At 48.0% G+C, this 20610-nt stretch overlaps 1 protein-coding gene across 6 annotated transcripts in view; it reads left to right on the top strand.

The window, feature by feature from the left end:
* LOC120898275 (extracellular serine/threonine protein CG31145) overlaps window positions 1-20610 on the top strand; it is a 51392-nt gene that overhangs the window by 10066 nt on the left and 20716 nt on the right. For 2 of the 6 annotated variants that reach the window (XM_040303923.1, XM_040303933.1), the window contains exon 2: window positions 17886-17949. The gene's annotated coding sequence lies outside the window, so the exon portion shown is untranslated. Of the gene's footprint in view, window positions 1-3422; window positions 4456-17885; window positions 17950-20610 lie in introns of those variants that run through there. The other 4 variants (XM_040303894.1, XM_040303914.1, XM_040303903.1 and 1 more) reach the window with 4 other exon arrangements.

Below are 20610 nucleotides of genomic sequence, written 5' to 3'. Positions count from 1 at the left end.
AATTATATACTGTACTGATAAAGGTAATATTAATTTATGCGTTCATGTTTCGTACAGGTTCGCAGCAGCAGCAGCAGCAGTGCGTTTGATGCATATGGATTGAGAGAAAAGCGAGCAAAAAACAAAAACATTAAAAAGTGGTATGAATTTTGCGCACGATAAAATTTATTAGCGATTCAATTGGAAGAAAGTAAGAAGTGGATTTTAATGTGTGAAAACGAAATTCCTTGGATGATCGTTAACGATCCATCGGAGGGAATGGGAATTGAAGTATTAGTTGACCCATAAAGACGGATTATTTGTAGTAACATCATTTTCTTTTCATTTATTAATTCTAAAACTGTTATATTTTCATCTAGAATTAAAACTACTAAAAATCTTAGTTCTATGTAGTTGCCATAAACTCTCATTGCAAAAGAAAATTTGAGTGATGAAAAAACGCTCCCAATAAACTCTACGTTCCCGGCAAGAAGTAATAAAAATCGAATAAATTCTCATAAGTACCGTCCACTGGACTAGAATGCTTCACCATCTTCATCTTCATTAGTTTAACTGGAGCTCTTAAAAACGCGTTTCCAGGGTACTTTTTCTTCCCGTGCTCCTCACCCGGGGGGAGTGGCGAGGGGTCTGTCATCCCAGTCCTTCCCGTTCGTCAAGACCAGTCAAGACTGAAAACGTACTTGAAAACGGTTTTGTAAACGGGCTAGTGGCTGCTACCGCGGCAAGTTCAAAGCAAACTAAGCCACGGTTACCTATCCCCGTTCGCACGACGTAAGCCAGTGAGGAAGGTAACAGGGAACCCCGGGTGCCGCGGTGAAGCACGGTATGGAAACACACAACTGCAGACGGACAGTCCCAAATGGTGCCGGCATCCTCTTGCTGGTGCTGCTGCTGCTGCTGCTGAGACAATTTAATTTAAATTTGCACAGGAAATTGTTATTGCTTCAATGAGGAATGCACGCTGTCCAACGGTTTGGTGTGCACACACACACACACACAGCTAGCCATCCACATCACGCACTTCAGCATTGTTCGTGTACTAACGGAGAACCAGCGAGTGACTGTTTAGAGTGACGGAGGCAAAGAGAAGTCCAGACCAGACCACGGGCACGGGCAAATTGAGTACGATCAGTTAACTCATCCGGGTTGCTAGCCGTTCTTCCCCCGCGACTTCTTCCAGCGACGGGCGAGTGCGGGCTGAAAGTGATTGCAGGGGCAGCAACAAAATAGCAGGGGAAGAACAAAAAATAAACCAAAAATAATAGACACTCCTTGGCGGGACGCAACGACGGCTAAGACGACAGCAGCAAAGCGATGGCCCAAGACATGCGCCTTGTCCTACACGGTAGCGCAGCAAATAATCAGCCCGGGCATTCGAGGCGCGTGGAAAGTAGACGGCAATGATGCAATTCAAAATAGTGCAGAAAAAGGTGCTTTCCAGAATAAATACCACTGGAAGATCTGAAGTCCTTTTTGCGAAGCATTTCAGCAAAAACAGCGTACCTTTTTCTTTTCAGAAGAGCACCCTTAAGGGTTCGCCTCTTTCTGGGGTTTTGCGTAGTTTCGTTGGAGACTGGAGGTGGTGATGGTGGCAGAAAAATAGAGCTCGCCGGGGTGACAGGTGCATTATTTTCTACGCCATTGCAACTCACTCTCCGCCGGGCTGCTTGGACGCTCCGGTAGAGGGGCAAACGAACGTAGATGCACACCGAGTGATAGAAAGTGTAAAGAAAAATCTATCTTGATGTGCATTCATGTGCTGAGCCGTGGGGAATCCGGAAGCAAACGGTTTGCCGCCATAGTCACGATCGGGCGTGATGGGTATGTGGGAGCATTACTTAGCTTTCCGGGAAAAGCGAACAAACCGACAACAAGCCAAGCTTAAGACGCTACATCCCACACATCGGCACTTCGTTACCCGGGGGATGGGCAGGGCGGGTGTGGCTGTGTGGTTAGAACTCGTTCTCGAAACCGTGCAATGTGTCGGAACTGACACGAATCCTCCAGTGCCGCCCTTTTCCCGCCCGCCCATTTCAGTCCAAGGGCAAATGGGAAGTTCGAGTTTATCATCATAAGATAATTCGCACCCAGTTTCCCACCAGGCCGGGCGGGTGCTGCACCCCTTTTTTTTGTTTCAACCCGCCTGCAAGTGCATTTCGCTCTGCCTCGTGGCCGTCGTAGTTGCGCCGTTATGTTGCCACCCGTTAGCACAGATGATTGTCAGTGGCGGTGTTGTTTCGACGGCTCGCTCACACCATGCTGCGGGACGGGGACGGGTTTTGCATTTGCTGTTGACATTTAGACTCGGGTCCGGTCTATGCCGCAGGCGGGCTGTTGGAAAAGGGGAAATGGTGTTTTGGTTTAGAAAACATTGTAAAATATGCAATGAACTTCAGTTTTGCATTAGCACTAACATTCCAGCCGGGTGCTTTGAGCAATAATAAGGTCTTACTTTCAAGTAATAATAAAATATCTCAAATGTATTAGCAACTACTTAACTTGATCAAATAGTAGCAATCATAGATAGTTACAGAATTAAAAAAAAAAACATCATTACAGACAGTGCACACTATAGGTGTGAGCAAATAATTTTCAATATATTCAATTATTTTAGAATTTTTAAGAATTAAGAATATTTTTATTCCGAAGTAGAATTTGTAGATTAAAGAAAATAACTCACTTTTGCATAGACATAAAATTCTGTCTTTCAGTAGCTATAGATTCACTTTGACCATTTTTACCTCAACGTGCAGTGATCTCACTGTGCGCACATAAAAATGTAATAAAGAGAAAACTCAACACAATTCAATTGAGAATAGCTCTCTCGCGTTGAGAAACGATTTCTCTTTTTCAAATTCTCTCGCACCTTTTGGGTGTGTAAAAATGAAACCGTCTAATGTTTATAGTGGCGCAAGTCAACACTTTCTTTCAATGTTTGTTATTGTATTAATATATTAGCAGCTTAATTGTGTTATACTCTCTCACGTAGAATATTGCTCGCAATTGGTTTTTTTAATTGTTTTTTTTTTCCTACCAAACAATAACTGTTGGAATTATTTTTTACCGAGCTTTTGTGCTTTGATTTTTGAAGTAATTATTAAATTTGTTGTCAAGTTAATATATAAAAGACAGTAGCGGCCAATACAAAAGATTTGTTTAATGGTTAGCATGTTTATTAGAGCTTATTTTAAACTGTTTCACTTTTTTCTTAAGAACCTTGATTTGCTTCGTGTGTGTTGCTTTCTTCTTGTGTTACTTAAGGCCTCAAGACCAAAAGTCACACAACTGTTCAGCTGTTTTGGCCTGCGGTTAGTGCGGATTCAAATTTACACACCCTGGCGCACAAACTCAACCAATCGTTCTCTCTCTCGGGCGCGCTCTCCCATCGCTGCCCTAACAGACAGGGCAGCCTGGCTGTTGTTTGTTCGCCCCGAAACCAACGGTTGTGTTTTGTTGCCCGTGTGTTGTGTTCCGTGCGACGAACGGAACCGTGTGTGTGCGGGTTTTTTTTCGTTTTGTGCTGTGCTGCTTCGTCTAATAAAAGGCTAATAAAAACGCGAAATGTGTTGTCGCCGCGTACTCCAGGCACACAATATTTAGTATCAGACCGCAAGTGTGCTGAGCGGTGGTGACCGACGTATCTATCGGTTGGCGTGTGCAAATTCACCCGAACGGATTGGTCTCGGATTGGTTCCATCCTCTTCGAGCGCAGCTTACACGCATTGCACGCGCTATCAGTCCGCGAGTTCGTCTGTGCGTTATCATCTCAAGGTGCATCTTACGAGCAAGCGAGCGGGCCGACTGTAATGTGACCCATCAGCGGAAAAAAGGGTAAGCAAACGCCAGTTGCGACCGAATGCTGCCAGAGGAGGCTGTGTGTAGAGCACTGCAGCCGAATTTAATTCCGAACGTGATCGAATTCCTGCACCCACATCCGCCGTACTCGGATCGCTGTAAACAACGGGTAGGCGCCGTACGTCATCCGCACGACGGCGATGTGCGCGGCGTAGTTTTCAATGTTATTTCCGCCTAGATTTCAACCCCGATCCAGTGTGTTTGTCGGGCAGTGGCGGAAAGTGATTTGTTTAGGAAATCTCCCTATCAACATTGTGAATAGTCACGGGCTCTGATGCAGTGTTTGGTTCGCGTGTAGTGGTGGTGGTAGTGTTGGTGGTGTTGGTGTGGTGCGCATTGTTTTGACGTTTGCTGCAGACGTGAAAATATCGAACGAAACCAGCTGCGTGAGACGGCGAGGTGAGATGTGCCTGGTGACTGGTGTGTGAGGAGGAAGCTTTGAGAAGGTCGTGTACCGTTTTTTTGGGGTCATGCGGGTAGGCGCAAAGACGTCTGCCGTGTTGTGAAATGTTAGAAAATGCCCCGAACCTCCCAGCATCTAATTCATGCTGCACGAAATCGCCCCGCAAAGTAGGCTGGTGGATGGGAGAAAAATAGCAGGTGAGAGAGGGTTTATCGATTTTGTGTCAGCTTCGAGCCAACGGTACACCGTCGAGCAGGGGTGAGCAACCTTGTCGGGAGGTATGGCTATCAAATGGAGCTGAAACAGAATTTAAACATTGTTCCGTTTTGTGGCTCACCGAAAAGAAAAATTGATAAAAAAACTTATCAAAAGTGAAAAATGGGCAAATGTGTGATAAAATATGCTCAGTAATTCCTTATGATTCAAAACAGTTAAAATTAAAAAAAAATTAAACATGTGCTCTTTATTGTAACACAATCTGAAGGCCGTGGGTTGCGTACCCCTGCTCGCCGTGCGGTGCTCACATTCACGCTCACAATCTCTCTCACCAGTTCTCTCGCCAATGCTTCTCACGCAGCATCATCTTCTGTAGCATAGGCACAGCATAAGCGAACTTCTCATCTGGTGTTTTTGTATGACATGCCGCATGTTTTGTTATTTATTTCTTACTTGGCTAATATCTTTGTCGTAAATGATTTCGGTTAATGAACATAATGAAATATGAAATGATGGTTGTAGAGGTTTCGTGGAACAGTGTTATGAGAAGACAATATTTTGGGATGGAAAACTAACGTACAGAAACGAAGTGTTTCCTCTTATGACCTTGTTTGACACAATTGAACCTCTACTACATTGTATGATTCGATTTTATTCACTCCTGTATGAATGAGAAGGTCTTCAAATGAATAACCTTATTTCAGTTTGACTTTGACATAGAACCTGAGCACAACAAACATTCTTGCCCAGTCCATCCCCTATCATGGCCTTACTCATCTCGGAACCCTGTGAGAAGAACCTGTTTGCCTGATGTGTCTCCCGTTTCACCGCTCACCCCATGAGATGTGATCTTGCTGCTTCATCCTCCCCACCAAAACGGTGGAGATGGCAACTCCCGACGATGGCAAGGGGATTTCACTTTTTGTTGATTTTCTGCCGCTGGCTGGCTGCGTTGCCGTTCCGTATCGGTGCACTGGCATGCGATTGCATTCCGGCGAAGCCACAGACCCCCCATCCCGACGGCAGACGGCTGTGCATTGTGCACATCTCCCGTGCGCTCCGCCAAATGGTGATGGCCGGGTGAAAGCAAACTCTGGTGCAGTGAGCAGGAAGGGAAAAAACAGCGAAGGGAGATGTGTGAGAAGTGAAATCTTTCCCCATTGGCGTTCCCCGTCTCGCACAGTCAATCTTAGGAATAGGGGGAAGGCGGTACGAAAGCGAGTCGAAAGATCGGCGCGATCATTAGGCCTGCGACACATGCAACACAATTTAACTAGCAGCTCAATTACTGAACCCAGTAAATTTGGTCCCGTTTCGATTCATCTACAGGGCGATGAGGATTGATTTGTGGTGCATGTGTGCCGCGGGGAGCTATCGCTCATTGAAACAAAGAACACAAACATCACAATTCAGTTAGTGGAAGACGCAATTCGCTGCAGCAGCGGGATTATTCTCCCTCGGGGAAGAATGCATACATTGATGACCCCAGGGAGAATGGTCACGTCCCGTGCTCACCGGGGTTCACCGATGCGAGCGACCAACGTGCGTTTGTGCAGAAAGGAAAACTGCCGGGAAAGTAGGTCAGTCGAATGAATCTCGGCTTTTCTTACCGTCTGCCTTTATTTGCCCCAACTTTTGTCATCTTGCGCGCGTACGCAGCCACACGTTACCTTTTAAACGAGCTTTGCTCCCCCTTCCCTTCCTTTTACCCCCCGCTCGAACACGCCATTTAACTCTTGTTGCAATTCAAAACCCACTGACCCAGTGAGTCCCCGAAAAGTGCGACCCGCCAAGCGTTCGCCGACCGAGAATAGCGTGAAAAGTGCATTCATGTGCATTCAGCCATGATCGCGGTCAGTGTCCGTGTGGTCTGCCAACCCTTTTAGGGGGAGGGAGTGGGGGACAGTGGGAACAGTGGTAAACGAGTCTTGCAATTCCGAGGTGGAGGAAAAACGAAGAAGGAAAACAGACGGACCAACTGCGCGAATTTGCAACGGTTGGGGAAGGGAGGGCGTTGCAGTTTCTCATGCATTGGGGCGTTCGGGGCTCAGCTCACGTTGCGTTGCATGGGGTGCATCCGTCTTAGCATGGGTCGTGCTGTTAGTCAAACGTTGGGACGAAATTTTCCAGCTTTCCCACACCGCACGACTGTCTTTTCGATGCCGAAGTCGATTGTTTGATTGGCCACGCGTCCTCCTTTTTTTGTTTTTGGTTTTGAGGAATCGATATCGGCCAATATTCATGAACTCTAGCTGTAGCTGCAGCTAGGCAAAAGTGGGTGAAGTACACGATCGATCGGCCAGCTTATTCGTGAATGGTTCGCATCGTTAAGGGCCGAGCATTGAAGTTGGGTTTGCTGTTTTGTTGTTCCGCCGGTCACGATGAATAATATAAAATCAATTCCGATCTAAAGGGCACAACCACCAAGAAGTCAGTGATGTGCTGGTTAGCTATATTTCGATTTGTTAGGTCATGAAAAATCTACCAAACACGCTTAAAACTCAACAAATATGGAATACTGCAAACATATTTTCTTAACTACACCGACGAGGCTTCTCGTTTTCAGCTAGAGCGGAGCAGACGGTAAAAGAATCCCATCAGAACAAACTTTTAATCCATCATTAACGTGCCCGAGCTGGGCGGGATTTGCATCCTAAAGATGCGATTTTACGACCAGTCTGCGCACGTGCGCCTTACGCAGCGGGCGGGAAAAACTCCGCCGCTGTTTGTGTTCAAACTTTTGGAACCATTTTGCTACCGTTTATTATCAAGCGACGGGCAAGCTTCGTTGTGCCGAATGAAAATCAAACACACACGCACACAGCAGCCAAAAAAGAAAAGAAAATCAAATCTTCCATAAACAAAGCAAAAAAGTTTCTCCCAGCCCCTCGCGATGGCATCATATTAGAGGTTCATTATTTTATCTTTTCACCGCGCGCGTCTGCATTTTTCTTCAACGCCCGCGTCTTTTTTCTTTCCCCCAGGTGCCAGACTTCCGACCCAAAGCCTTGCTAGCGCCAAACATTGCAAACATTTTTCCCCAACTTCCAGCCATTACTCTGCGCGAGCGAGGGCAACGCGGATCATCGGATCGGATGGCGCACCGTGGCAAGATGTTGTTTTTATTCCGCCCCCTCCTGCTTCGGGGCATCCGGCAGCCCCAACGTCTTCTTGCTTTTATGATGCTCCACTCTACATCACTCTTACTTTTTACGTCATTGGAACCATTTTATGGCATGCTACCTGGTGGTGTGGAGATTTTGGGGTTGGTTTTGAGGTAACAACGGTGGCGCAGTTGTAAAGCAAGAAAGAGGTAGAAGCACACTAATGGACGCATTGGGTCTGTGTTGGTGGCGGTGGCCACTTGGACTCGTGGATGGTACTTCTCGGTGCAGTCGAACCCCGTCTCTTGACCTCTCGCCGAAAAGTTGTATTAACAACAGCAAAAAGAAGATAATTTTGAAGCCGAGCTTTTGGAGACGGCATTCTCTTTGGGCATTCGTTTGCACTGGCCGCGTTGAGTAAAGTGAAGTTGGGCAGTTATTAAATAAGAGAAATTTGCTCAATTCTGGAAGGGGTGAAGTTGTTACGATCTCATCGTTTCATCAGCGTACCGTCGACTGGTTGGCATTGACACTGCCAATAATATTCCGCTAAATTGAGAATAATTGATACTCGACCTTACGCATAACTATATCAATCTTTTTTGCCATTTTCCGTAAAAAAGTTTGCCTTTGATTCACACCAAAAGTGTGTGTTACCCCTAGGCAAAACAACACCACTTTGTTGGCTTTCAATGTTCCTCTCTTACTTTCGATTCGTCTTCACATCCCTTCCAAAAGCGAACACTGCTTGTGCACGTTGACCCGGAGTCCACTCTTGGGGTCCTCCACGAGCCATACACGAGCCTCAGAATGCAACCGATTTCGCGCACACTCAGCTTTCCCATTTCCATTTTCCACCCTGGTGGAGTGGTATGATCGGTTCGGCTTTGTTCATGATTTATTAGCCACGTTTAAATAACATCATGAAACGTGCGTACCGCGAGCGTTTCTATCGGCACGTGAGTCGAACTTGAAGCAAAATGTACACACACACACAAACAAAATACCAGCAGAAGCAGGGGTAGGGGTGTGAGAAAATAGGAGGCAAAAAATAGAAAACTTTTACTCTTTCCTATGCGACGCACCTCCCCCACAGGTCGGTGTACGATGAAAGCCCCAACTGCCCCAACTGAAACTGCAGAACAGATGAAACGGATGGGTAAAATGGTGAATCGCGTGAATAGTTCGAGCCGCGATCCATATGGCGTAAAAATGCTTCCACTTCTCCCCCCTGTCGGATAAAGCATTTTCCACCACCTGAAAGCCGCGCATATGAAAAGTGTGCGATCCGTATACTGGTCTTACCAAGGGGATCCGCTCACCATTCGATCCAAATACCGATCGATGGCTTTGCGTGCGAGCGGCGCGGCGAGTGCGTTGGACGGAAGACATCATACCTTCACCACTACCATCATTCGTGACTGTGGAACATCGTTGTTTGCTGTTTTGCTGAGTTTTGAGCACACGAAAAATAAAAATAAAATCCCGCTGTCGTTCTCTCGCGAAGACCTTGGAAGACGGTGAAGCTGTGCGATGACCATCGCCAACGTCGTCTTCAAAGAACGTTCGCCAAGACGGGATGTGGACGTTTGTGTGGCCCCCTTTACGCGTGTAAATTAGCCATCGAAACCTGTTTTCGTAGGATCGTGTTTGATTTTTAGCTTAACGTTTCGGTGGTCAATGCTGTGCTAACGATGCTGCTGGTGGGAGCTTTTTGAGTGCAGATAGGTCTAGACGCATTGGTCTGGTTTGCTGCTGGTGCGGCACCAATCACCAGATCTACCAGTGAGCGGAGGCTAATAATACGCATAAGGTCTTGGGCTGAAAGATTAAGCCCTCTGGTTTGAGTCATTCGGGTCAACTGTCGAGATTGCAGCAAGTTTGGTAAAGATTTTAATACAATCACTTAAGCTCGTTCAGCTCAACGAGGGATGGACCAAATCGTACAAAGAATTACGTCTAATTATGGTGCCACTTTTTATTGGATCCGATGTTTTTCATTTGCTGCCACCGGATCGCATCGCAACGACCTAATGACAATCTGTGAATCGGAGCTTTGTTGACCTACTTTCACTGGCCAATTTAATGCAGCTACCTGCGGCTGAGCTGTTACATTCGCGTAATAGGAAAGGAACGGTTGCTAACCAACGTAACAGCGCATCATTTGGAATCACCTTCCCACAATTCGCAAGGAGCAGAAGCGAGGGGAGCATTTGTAAACTGATAGCAAATAAACAATACATGGGATAAAAAAAAATAGAACAACAGCATGCTACGGGCGTTAATGTCAAGACGTTCGACCAAACTTTCGGTCCAGATTGAGAGCGCTTCGGGCCTCAATTCTATGGCGAAAATCGACCTTCCCCGCTCAAATTAGCAATGGTTTTGACACCGCGTGGTGACACCAAACATTACGGATGTGACGGGCTCTCACCCCGCAGGGCATCTGTACCACTAACACAGAACGGTGTCAATGCGCGAGAACCTTACAGAAATCGCCTCGCATCGCATAGAATCGAACGATCTGAGTAATGGTGTGTGCGATGGGTGTTTCCTTACCGCTTCGGTACCCGGAATGAAGCCGGTTTCGGAATCGTGGGTCGAGCGCTGATTTGAATTTACCTCCCGTCCCCGCGTCGGAATTCCATCCACCCACTGGCATCCACGTCGCAGTAGAAGCGTTTGAGGCGCTTTTCCTTTTTCGCAAACGACAGCTGCAATCGGTGAGAACATTTGCCCGGCGTTCCGGCGTTTTGCACAATACCGGAGGGGTACGGTATGGGGTCAAATCGGTATTAAGATTTCGATCGCCCCGGGGGCACACCTCGGTGATTACATCACAATCGTTGTTGGCTGTCGATAGTGTGTGTGGCTCTCTGGGGATGGACTTTTTTTTCTTCTACGTCACTGCTCTTGTTTGTTACTGTCAACAGACGAGAGGAGTGGTCTGTTTTTGAGTGGTTTCTTCCTTTCTTTCCACCGCCGGAAGCCATCGGTAATCGAATCGGGATCTGATACACGAAATGGTCATTAGCCTGGGTGCCAGATGTTATCAGACCGGACCGGACAGCCGGCTGAGAGGTGCTTGCGTGACGGCCCGTCTTATTTGTTCGATATACATTGTGTGAGGTAGGTTTGTCGTTGGTATTTAACTATGATTGTATCGATGGAAGGTATAAAATAGCTCAAATCGATAAGTGATGTAGCGCTAGAATGAAGCATGGCTGCCTAGAGCATTTTCGAGGAGCCTTACTGGGCAAAAAACGAGTTATACAAACTGTACATTCTCGGTAACAATACGTTTCAAATGCCTTAAAGTTTCTCACACAAAAAGCTGGAACTTTAAATGCATTTAAACAACTGCATCCGTCCGAGCTACCGACGAGGTTCGCAGTTTCCAGTCCGCTTACATGAGCGCACACGAAGAACGGGCCCTTTATCGCAGCAGCGCCCGTCTTCCGACCGGTCGCACTGATGCTAAATTCTGAATTCTGAAGCCCTCAGGACACACTGGAGCTGGTTGATGGTGGAATTACTTACATCGCCGTTGTGCATCGGACCGTCCGTCCGCTGCTGCCGAGCGTGGTTGCATGTTACTGTACAGCCCGCTGGGCACGCCGTTACTACAACAATGATATAATTAATCAGCCCCGACGAAGAACCAAACCGGGCCGCGTGCGGTATTACACGCTCTCGCTCCCCGATTGCGAAGTGTCCGAGTGTGCACTCGGACAACAAATCTGCAGCGGGCTAGATAAAGTGTCCATCATAACTGCACCACCACCACCGTGCTTGGGGAAGGGAGGTGGAAAACCGCGAAAGTGGATGTGCACCTCGCACCATCGACATGCTCTCCAGCCCAGCTTATCACTGTTCCAGCTGACACAAGCCGGATGACGCCGGATCACACCCTCCTGGTCGCCCTGTTAATCCCGGCGAGAGGAGGGCTGCCATCGTATCAGCTGCCCGGCCCACACCGACGAACACAGATGGTGGAGGTGGCGAAAATAAATATGTTTATTATTAGTGCAAATCAGAATCTGTCGCAGCCAGGCAAAGTTTACCCCACGGCACCCATAACGGGACGGCTTGCTGACCGAGGAATGTGAGTGCAAGCTTCAGGGAATGGGGTGCAGGTTGGCACCGTCCGTCAACAGACATGTTTTCGGCCCGAACGGTTGCCGGTGCGGGGTTCCGGGGTCCCGGGGCAGTCTGCAGAAGATGTGTCATTTGTACGGACATTCGTTGGAAAATTGTGACACCAGACCAGACCAGGACGTGTCCGGCCGCCACCGTCCATCACGATAGTCCTCTGTTCTCGATGTGTTATGGCTCGTGTTTTTGAGGCAGCACAGCACAGAGTGTCGGCAAGGATGCCGTGGAGTGAGGGTTTGTATTCGATCTCGTGCCTTTGCACGCACACGCACGGACCGGCAGCTCCATGTGACCGGTGTACCACGTGCGGTCTTGCGCTGAATTGCCACTGCGGCCGAGCTGATACGGCTTAATAACCATAACGAACACGTAACGCTGCACAATTCATTCACCCTAATCGTGTAGCGTTTGGCTCGGCCAACTACCGGCCGCCCACCCATCGATCGAGAACTTCGCGTGCAGCATGCAAATCAGATAAATCAGTGACGGCGGGGCTCGTTGTTGTAGGAGGACCGTTTGTCGATGCCGGTGGACTGCTGGGGACACTGGGCGTTTGTTTTAGGAACCGTCCCAGTTGCCTGAAATCCTGAAACGTGCGCGACACTGTTGTGTTTTGTGTAAGTAGATTTGAGGTAGCGAAACTGTTCCGAGGCTGACGTACAGCATGTCCCTCACACATGTCGATGCGCACTTTCAGTGCTGAGCAAACGCGGGGGAGTGTGGTATGGTCATTAGAACCGGAACTAGCAGCCGTACGTATCGTACGGGAAGAGAAGGAAAGAGAGAAAGAGAAGATTCACACACAAAACACACATTCAACTGTTGATCGGCTGAATGATGGCTGGAGATATTGAGGCCACTGTGGAATCGATTGCCCCAAGCGGTACATTTTCCCAAATTTCCCCCCTCGCCAACATCGTTCTCGAGGGTTCTAGCTTCCATCAATGCTAGTTACCGAAATCATTGGGAAATCGTAACGAGCGAACTGAGCGTACGAAGAATTCAATCCATTGTGGGATGCGCCAGCCCGCCTTGGCTGCCGTGGTTAATTGGTGTGGAATTCTAGTTGCATTTTTAGGGTGCCGCAAATGAGCAGCCCTAACGAGGACCTGCTTCCTCCCCAGAAACGGTCTGGAATACGTCCATCAGCGAACAGCGAACTCCCGTTGCGCTTTACACTGCAATCAATAAGCGAATGGGGCTTGGATGTGTAGCCGAACGTCGGGAAGAGCGGAGTAAAAGACTCATCTCATCACCGCGGGACCTGTGGCTATCGCGCAGGTTAACTCTGAATGCTGGATAAGGAAGGAAGCGTGATGGTGCTGGTGGTAGGCACACGAACCACGCGGGCGTTTTTCCCACGGGCGTTCCTTTCAATCGCCCGCACATGAAATATTGATGGCCGAGTATGGTTTCCCACCGAGTGCGTCTCTGAGTTGCCCGTTTGGCTGCCGGTATGTGCATGTTGTGTATGTTTCAATAATTTGAAACACCCGTCCGGGAGTCCGTGATTTTCTGCCCCGGGTTTTGTGGACGGGGAGTGGGGTGACTTGTTACACAATTCCGGTGCTGTTGAGGCGCTGCTTAACTGCTGTTTAAAGAGGGACACTTTAATTAGCCAGTGCAATGTGTTGGAATGTGTGGCCACTTCCTCCGCCCACCCCCACGTGAATTTGGTGCTCCACCGGCGGGTGGGTAATTGTTGGTCGTTGATTAATTGCCAATGCTCGTAATGACATCGTGTAAATGGGGTGCCGTGGAGCTGAGGGTTTTACGGTCCGGGGCTTCCTCGACGACGGTTCGTTAGCACGCAATAAGGAAGATTCTGCCGCACGCACACAATATACAAGCCAACCAACCTGTATTGAGCGATAGTTTCTTTGTTTCGGTTTTTTTGTGGCGAAAAGCACAAACCAACCAGTTGGATTGTAATTAATTGTGACAACCTTAAGAGCATAGCTCCCGAACCGCAAGAACCGCGGAGTTGTAATGGCAAACGGGCAAAAGCGGAGAAAATGTTCCGGGTAACCCTGGGGCCACCGGTTGTCGTACGCCTGGTTACGCGCTTGTGGCAGGCTTATTAAATTCAAGCGAAAGTGTTGTGACACCGAAGGTAAAAGCGTTTGCCTAATGAAGCTGCTTTAATGGAATTTTGTGTAGGGCGCACATTACGGCACGTGTTTGCGCCAAATTGGATGAATTAAATTCAGGAAGTTTGCCTCACTCGCATTGGGCCGGTAGCACACGTGCTTTGAAGCGCGAACGAAGCAAAGAACTTCAGAGGAAAGATGATCATTAATGCAAACCAATGCTCGAGTGCGGAAACCCATTCACACTTTTGCTATTTGTCTGTCGGGGCGCCCGTAAAGAGCATCTTGCCAGTTATGTCCACACTTACACACGTTGCAAAGAGTTGTTGCAAGGAGATGCTACAAAAAAGAAGAAATTCACATCGCACAGTTTACGCTCAGCACAGTACAAATTTCGGTTTCCTGCTTAGCGCTGTTAAGCATTTCTTCTTCAACACACGGTAGATCGGAGCCTCTCTGCGTTTGTCACTCTTTCTTCCCGCAACATTTGTCTCGACGCAAACGAACGATTTGACTTCTGATCCCATCGGCATCCTCGGCTTTGCAGGGCATGAGTTTGCATTTTATTTACTTTTCAGGATTTTGGCATTAGAAATTCCTAACAGCTCTCCACTATGCTATGCCCATCATCCCGCACCAAGTGATGGATCGTCCCGGGCGACCATTGGCATCGAACGGTGTGAGCGTGCATGTGTATGCTAAGCCCCCGATACGAACATCTCCTCCGAGCAGTTGCCTGGGAAGACATCAACATGATCGACATTTTGGACGATTTATGCACACCCATCCATCCAGCCAGCCATTCATCCTACAAAACAGTGGCCCTCCCTCCCTAACATGGCACTATTTGTTATTCCAATCCAGTCACGTAGTAACGATTTGAGTGTGTGATTTAAGTCAATGCCGCCAAGATTTGTCCTTCCCGGCCCGGTGTCGGTTTAGACAAACGTGGGACAAAAACCTGAGGCCCGTATGGCGCCGTATACGCCGAGACATGTGGAGCCGATTGGCAGTAAAAGAGAGAGAAAAAGTGCGCAGGTGACATTGGGAAAGCAATTCTAATCGATGATTACGTTTATCTGGTTGCTACTGCTTCTTTCTTTGCGTTCTTGCTCATGAGCTGCTCGACTTGATGGTGGCTTATGAATTTTGGACAAATGATTTTCATATGTTACGCTAAGTTTGGTTCGGAATAAGCGATACTGAGCACGAACTAGTTACGAATTAAAAACGATTTCCTTTGTTAAGTGGATTAAAAATCAAGTTTAAACGGTGCAGAGTGTTATCAAATCAATGCACTGCCCTTATTGTTTCTAACTCTAGTTTTATCTCGTGAATACCAGCAACCTGCGTGGTCCCTATACGACAACGCAATAGAGCTTAGATAGAGCAGGAACAACTATTAGAAACCGGTTATAATGAATAAAAATCATATGCATTTCATTGGCGGCGAGATTAACGTCATCACACCACCCAGTCTGTGCGATCGATTCCGCCGATCCGGAACTGGATTTGTTACCGTCCGATGGCGCGATAGAAAAATGTTTGTTTATTTATTCACAAATCACTACAATCACACCGGCACACAGGCACTGCACACAAACACAGAGAGAGAGAGAACGCCAACACGCAATGATAAATGTGTGCCGGTTGACCATTAAAAATAACTCGCGCCACTGTTGCCTGCGAGCAGGAAGGAATGCAAATGTGCAAGCTGCATTGTTGTGTTTGGTTTGCTGCTGCGAAGGAGGGGTGGGGGGAGGGGAGGGTAATAAAATCTTGCTACGCGATCCGACCCACTTGTCGCTGCGGTCACATCTCGGCCATACCACTCGGATGTTTGCGGCGTCCTTCGCGACAGGGCAGCTGCCGCCACGTTCGACGTAGTTTTCTTTTTAAGGTATACCAGCGAAGCAATAACACTTTTATTGCCGTTTTGTAGCACGGTTTTTGCAACGTAAGGTTTTAGAGCTAGACTGCTTTATCGCATTACAACATCCGGTTTCGGGTACGATTAATTATACCGAACCGTGTATGGAAAGGTAATTAGCACTCTCTCTCTCTCAAACCCAACTATTGGATGAACAAGTTGTTTACAAAGTCAGAATGCGACGGTTTTGTACTGTGCACGGTATAACTTGAGGCGTTCTGTAATGCAGATTGCATACTTTCTGCTTCCTACATCTTTGCAATTATGTTGCGACTTACAGGTTTGCCGCAGATCAACAGGTTCTTTGTGCCAATCATTCAAACCAACATGAAATGCAACTTTCTGCCCATTCTTTGTAATGAATGATACACAGTTTTGTAGGCAAAATTTCACCGACGCAAAATTGGTTTGTTAGCTTGCTCGCTATCGCTCGAAAAAGGGCAAAGTTTCTGATCAATCGAGTAGCAAAAAAAAAAAAAAAGCAATCCTCCTTTTCATCTAACACCGAGAACCGCGTATATGCCCCGCAAAACACGAATGCAGTCGTGTTCTGGCAGCGAGAAACAACTCAATCAATCATGAAAATCCAATTATTTTGCCAGCAACCGAAACCGAAATGACTTCTTTCCCGTGCAGTGCAGTGGTGCACTGTGCGGTACTGTGTAGCGCGTATCATATCTTCCTTTCGTCGGCTCCCCGGGGGCGACGTGCGAATGATACGCGAATTAGTGGCAAATTATTCCACACCATGCACTCTAGACCCGGTGTGTCGAATGTTGTTCGCTCGGTCAGTAGCCCTGCCCCATCCCCCTTGGTGAACGGAATGGAGCAACAACAACCAACCCAAAAAAAGGCTAACCAAACGAACTGCAAACAAATCGCAATCCTATCCCCTAGTTAGGCTGTTTGCGGGGTCAACTTTGGTGTGTTATGATGCCAGCTCCCAGGGCGGACACATGCAAGCAAGGCACAACTCGTGCCCTCTCTCACTCTAGCTCTCGAATGCATACCTCTAATGCAATCAACAGCCAACCCAGTGACCAGTGACGCGCATGGCCGAACAAATTCTGCCACTACTGCTGCTGCTGCTGGATCTGGACTTCAACTGGCTCTTAATTAGCCTTTTCCGGTGTAGCACTTCCGCGGTTGACACGGGGCCCGAGAGATGTTCGATGATTGTGCGTGACCCGGCGCTGGTCGGACGGATTTAGGACCTCCGGGAGATTTGCTCCACTACCACCACCACGTACTGTGAGCCGTCCCGTTCGACGGATCATCACGTTCGTCATTGGCCTCGGCTCGTCGGACATGGCCGTCGCCTGCATCCCGCTACCCACCAGGGAGGCTAGCACAGTATTGGAGAATTGAGGAATCCTTCAAACCATACGAAAGGAGAGATTGATTATTCAACTGTTCAACGGTGGGTCCAATGGAATGGTCCAAAGCGCGACAGGCCACGAACCCTTACACTCCTCGTTATTGTTTATTCTGTGACCCAGGGGTGAGTTTCCGGGAGTGGATTCACTACTACCACCACCAACACAGCCGACAGCTAATGACATTCCGATCCCTGGGCGATTCCGGAAGCATTCCTCGTGCATTGCTTGCTCCGTGGGGTTGTTGATTGTGTCAATATTGGCATCTAGCTCGCGAAATTTGCGGCCTGGTGTGCGCTTTTGGAGGCATGTTTGGAAGTAAATTTGATTGTGCGCACCTGGAGCGCATGGGAGAGCGTGTTTGATTTGGCCGCCGGGCGGGCGGACGGGCATAATACCGGGAACAATTTACCGGGTAAATGGTGGCGCGGTGCTGGTGCTCCCGATTCAATTAGCTTACTTCTGCAGGTCGGAACGTTCATATTCGGGCGCTGGCAGATCGGTCGGATCGAGAGATTTATGAGCTGATATACACACAGACGATTCGGTCGTAGGGAATAGTAAAGTTTGGGTTAAACCATTTACGTGCAGCACACTGCACACGACGTAATGATGTTGGCTGTGGAGTTAATATTCCGTGACTAAAATTTATGCTCCACAATCATTGGGGAATCACTATGAATCTTTATGAACTTAACCTACTTATGGCAAATACTAATCTATGCGTTTTTTTTTTTGTGTGCTTTTCTTCCTCAGCTTCCAGTTATAAAGCGATTGCGATGCGTGTGTGAGACGAACCATGCTCAAACCGTAAACTTTTGTAAGTATAATTTTCCCGAATTTCGTGTACAACCTTGAACCTCCGTCGCCAAACAATCCACTCGTGGTGGCGTGGTTAGATTACGTATGAAAATGAAAACAGCTCTACACATGATTCAATCAACCCAGGCCTGGGTCCGATGGGTTCATCCGATTACGTGCGCGGTGCTGTTTGCTTTTGACAGCAAAGTGTCACCGATCTGCCCGGGGCGTGCGGATGGTCCAAACTCTCCCCCTTTGTTCCACATCATTTGATGCTGACGTAAGCAAAAACCCGCGAGTGGTGCAACGTTAGATCTCACGTTTACGCGAACACCGACGGCTAACTTTAAGCCACGCAGAACAACCAGCACACAGCTACAAGCTTTACAAAAGTTCGGGCTTTCCGCCAAATACAAAATGATTTATCCACCCTCCCCCTCCCTCATCAAAACAGATCCATCATTGGGCGGCGTGGGGCGCTTTCGGGCCGAACGGGCACATCAGTTTATCAGCATCATCCGTGCCATGGATGCTCGCGCTCTATGTACAACCGGATTTCGCCGAGATGTGTGCTACCGTGCGTGACGCGTCAACCTTGAACCGATCGATTCGGAACCCACCTCCCACCTACCGGTACACTACAATGTTTGCATACGTGTGTGTGTGTGTGCGTTTGTTGTAGTTTGCCGGCGTAACCTAAGCGCAAACCGTTTGCATGTTCCTTGTATGTCACGTGTCAGGAGAGCATGCCGATCAAAAGAAGCAATGCAGCCGCGCCACCGTTGCCGTCCGCCGACCGACTGCTTCCGTGCGCGTGTGGAACGACTAGCGATCGTGCCATTATTCCGTCGCGGTATGTGTGTTTTTGTACTCCCCGCTTTTTTGCTGTTTTTGGGCCAGAAGGTGACACGATGTAAAACACATCGAATCAATGCTAACCATCGCCCACTGGCGGGTCGCGATCAGGTGCGGAAATGGGACACCGGCACGGCAGCATCGGCGATCGGCGCAACGTGAGGCAGGTGAAGCTAATTTGTCGTGACATACTCACGAAGCAAAATGGGGGGTTGTGGAACGAGCAGGCCCGGTGGACGGGTGTGGTAGAAAGTTGGAACCGAATTTGTGTACCGAAATTTAGGGACGGGTACACACGGGTACACACAAAACGGGCATGAAATTGCTTCTGACGCATACACTTATGGAGCTTTTTTGTATTTTTGTTGAAGGATTTTAATCTGCCTGACATTTTGCGATGCTTTGGGCTGACAATAAACGTTTCAATTAAGGTTTTATGGTCGAAGTATTTTGATTCAGATCTGGCGGTTTGATAGTTAACCTTTTTCGAAACCCTTTAGTAAAACATGGCACAGCTGAGAAGCTAAAAAGTGCTCTCAACCATTAACAATCAAAAATAATTTAAAATAAGAACTTTACCACCCAAAAAGCGCCTCTCAATTTGTGATGGCACACAGCGTTTGGCTTGTAACGGCTTGTCAAACGAAAAAAAACACCTGTCATGATCCAAAACCTTCCCAGATGCAAGCCTCACCACGTCAAGGTCGATGCCGAGGGCGGAAATTGAATCGATTAACCGACTAGGCAACACCGTTACAAAGACGCCGCTTCCGGTAGCACGATCCAATTTGCCACATCGGCCATACCCTCGTACTCCTCCTACCAAAAACACGTACACACACACAGCAAACTCCCCTGATTTCCATGTCGACACGGTTAATTGCAGGTGCCGGCGTGCAAACAACCTCATTTTGCAGCATCATTGCAACGCATGCCACAAACCCTGCAAAAAAAAAAAGATGGTAAGAAAAGCCCAACACAAAACCACCAGCACCAGGTGAGAACCCGAAATTATACCGCCACCAGTGTCCGGCGTCAGGCTCTCGCGGTATGCCAGTATTGTACGGCCCCGGCACCGCTGGGACTAGCGGGGGACTGGGAAAGTGTCCAATTAATTGATCAATTTTTCAAATCCCCTCAACCGCGAATGATGACGCTTTGCGGGCAGGGTGCGGGCAAGTTCCGACCGAGGCCTAATCGGCACTAATCCAGTTTGGCCAAAACGGCGGTGGTTTTCGGTGGTGCCCGCAAACCGCAGCCGGTACATTTGTGGCGCTATACCATTTATTAGGATCGTGTTTTGTTTTTTTTTTTATTTTATGTTTTGGCGCTGCTGTCGCTACTGTCACTCACCGTTTTAGCATAGCTGCTTCGAACGGAACAGAGCATTGAGCAGTACAGCGGGAATGTTTCGAGCCGATTGTGGGGCCTTTTTAGTGTTACGTTTGCACCATCGGTGTTGTGTCTTTATTACAACCGAACTGTGTTCGCTAACCATGCGCTAACGATAATGCCACCATTTCGCTTTATGGCCATCGTTCGGCTAGAATGGTTTGCAAAGGCGTTATCGGAATGTGTGGGTTACAAATTGTACCGCAAAAAAAACGCGCCCTCATAAACAACTACATTATTGTGCTCCTTTAAACTTTCATCGTATCTATGTAGCTTCTAGTAGCGATATAATTGATGCAATTGAACTGAAAATGTTATCCTTTCTATACCTAACTAACGACGTACACGACCGTTCCACAAACGATGGTGCCAAGCTTCCAAGCAAACAAAGCCGCTGTTTTACAGATTATAAATCGATCAGCATTCTTCACGA

Source organism: Anopheles arabiensis, chromosome 2, assembly GCF_016920715.1.
Source record: "Anopheles arabiensis isolate DONGOLA chromosome 2, AaraD3, whole genome shotgun sequence".
Taxonomy (NCBI): Eukaryota; Metazoa; Arthropoda; class Insecta; order Diptera; family Culicidae; genus Anopheles; species Anopheles arabiensis.
This window is presented reverse-complemented; position numbering and strand designations above follow the sequence as displayed.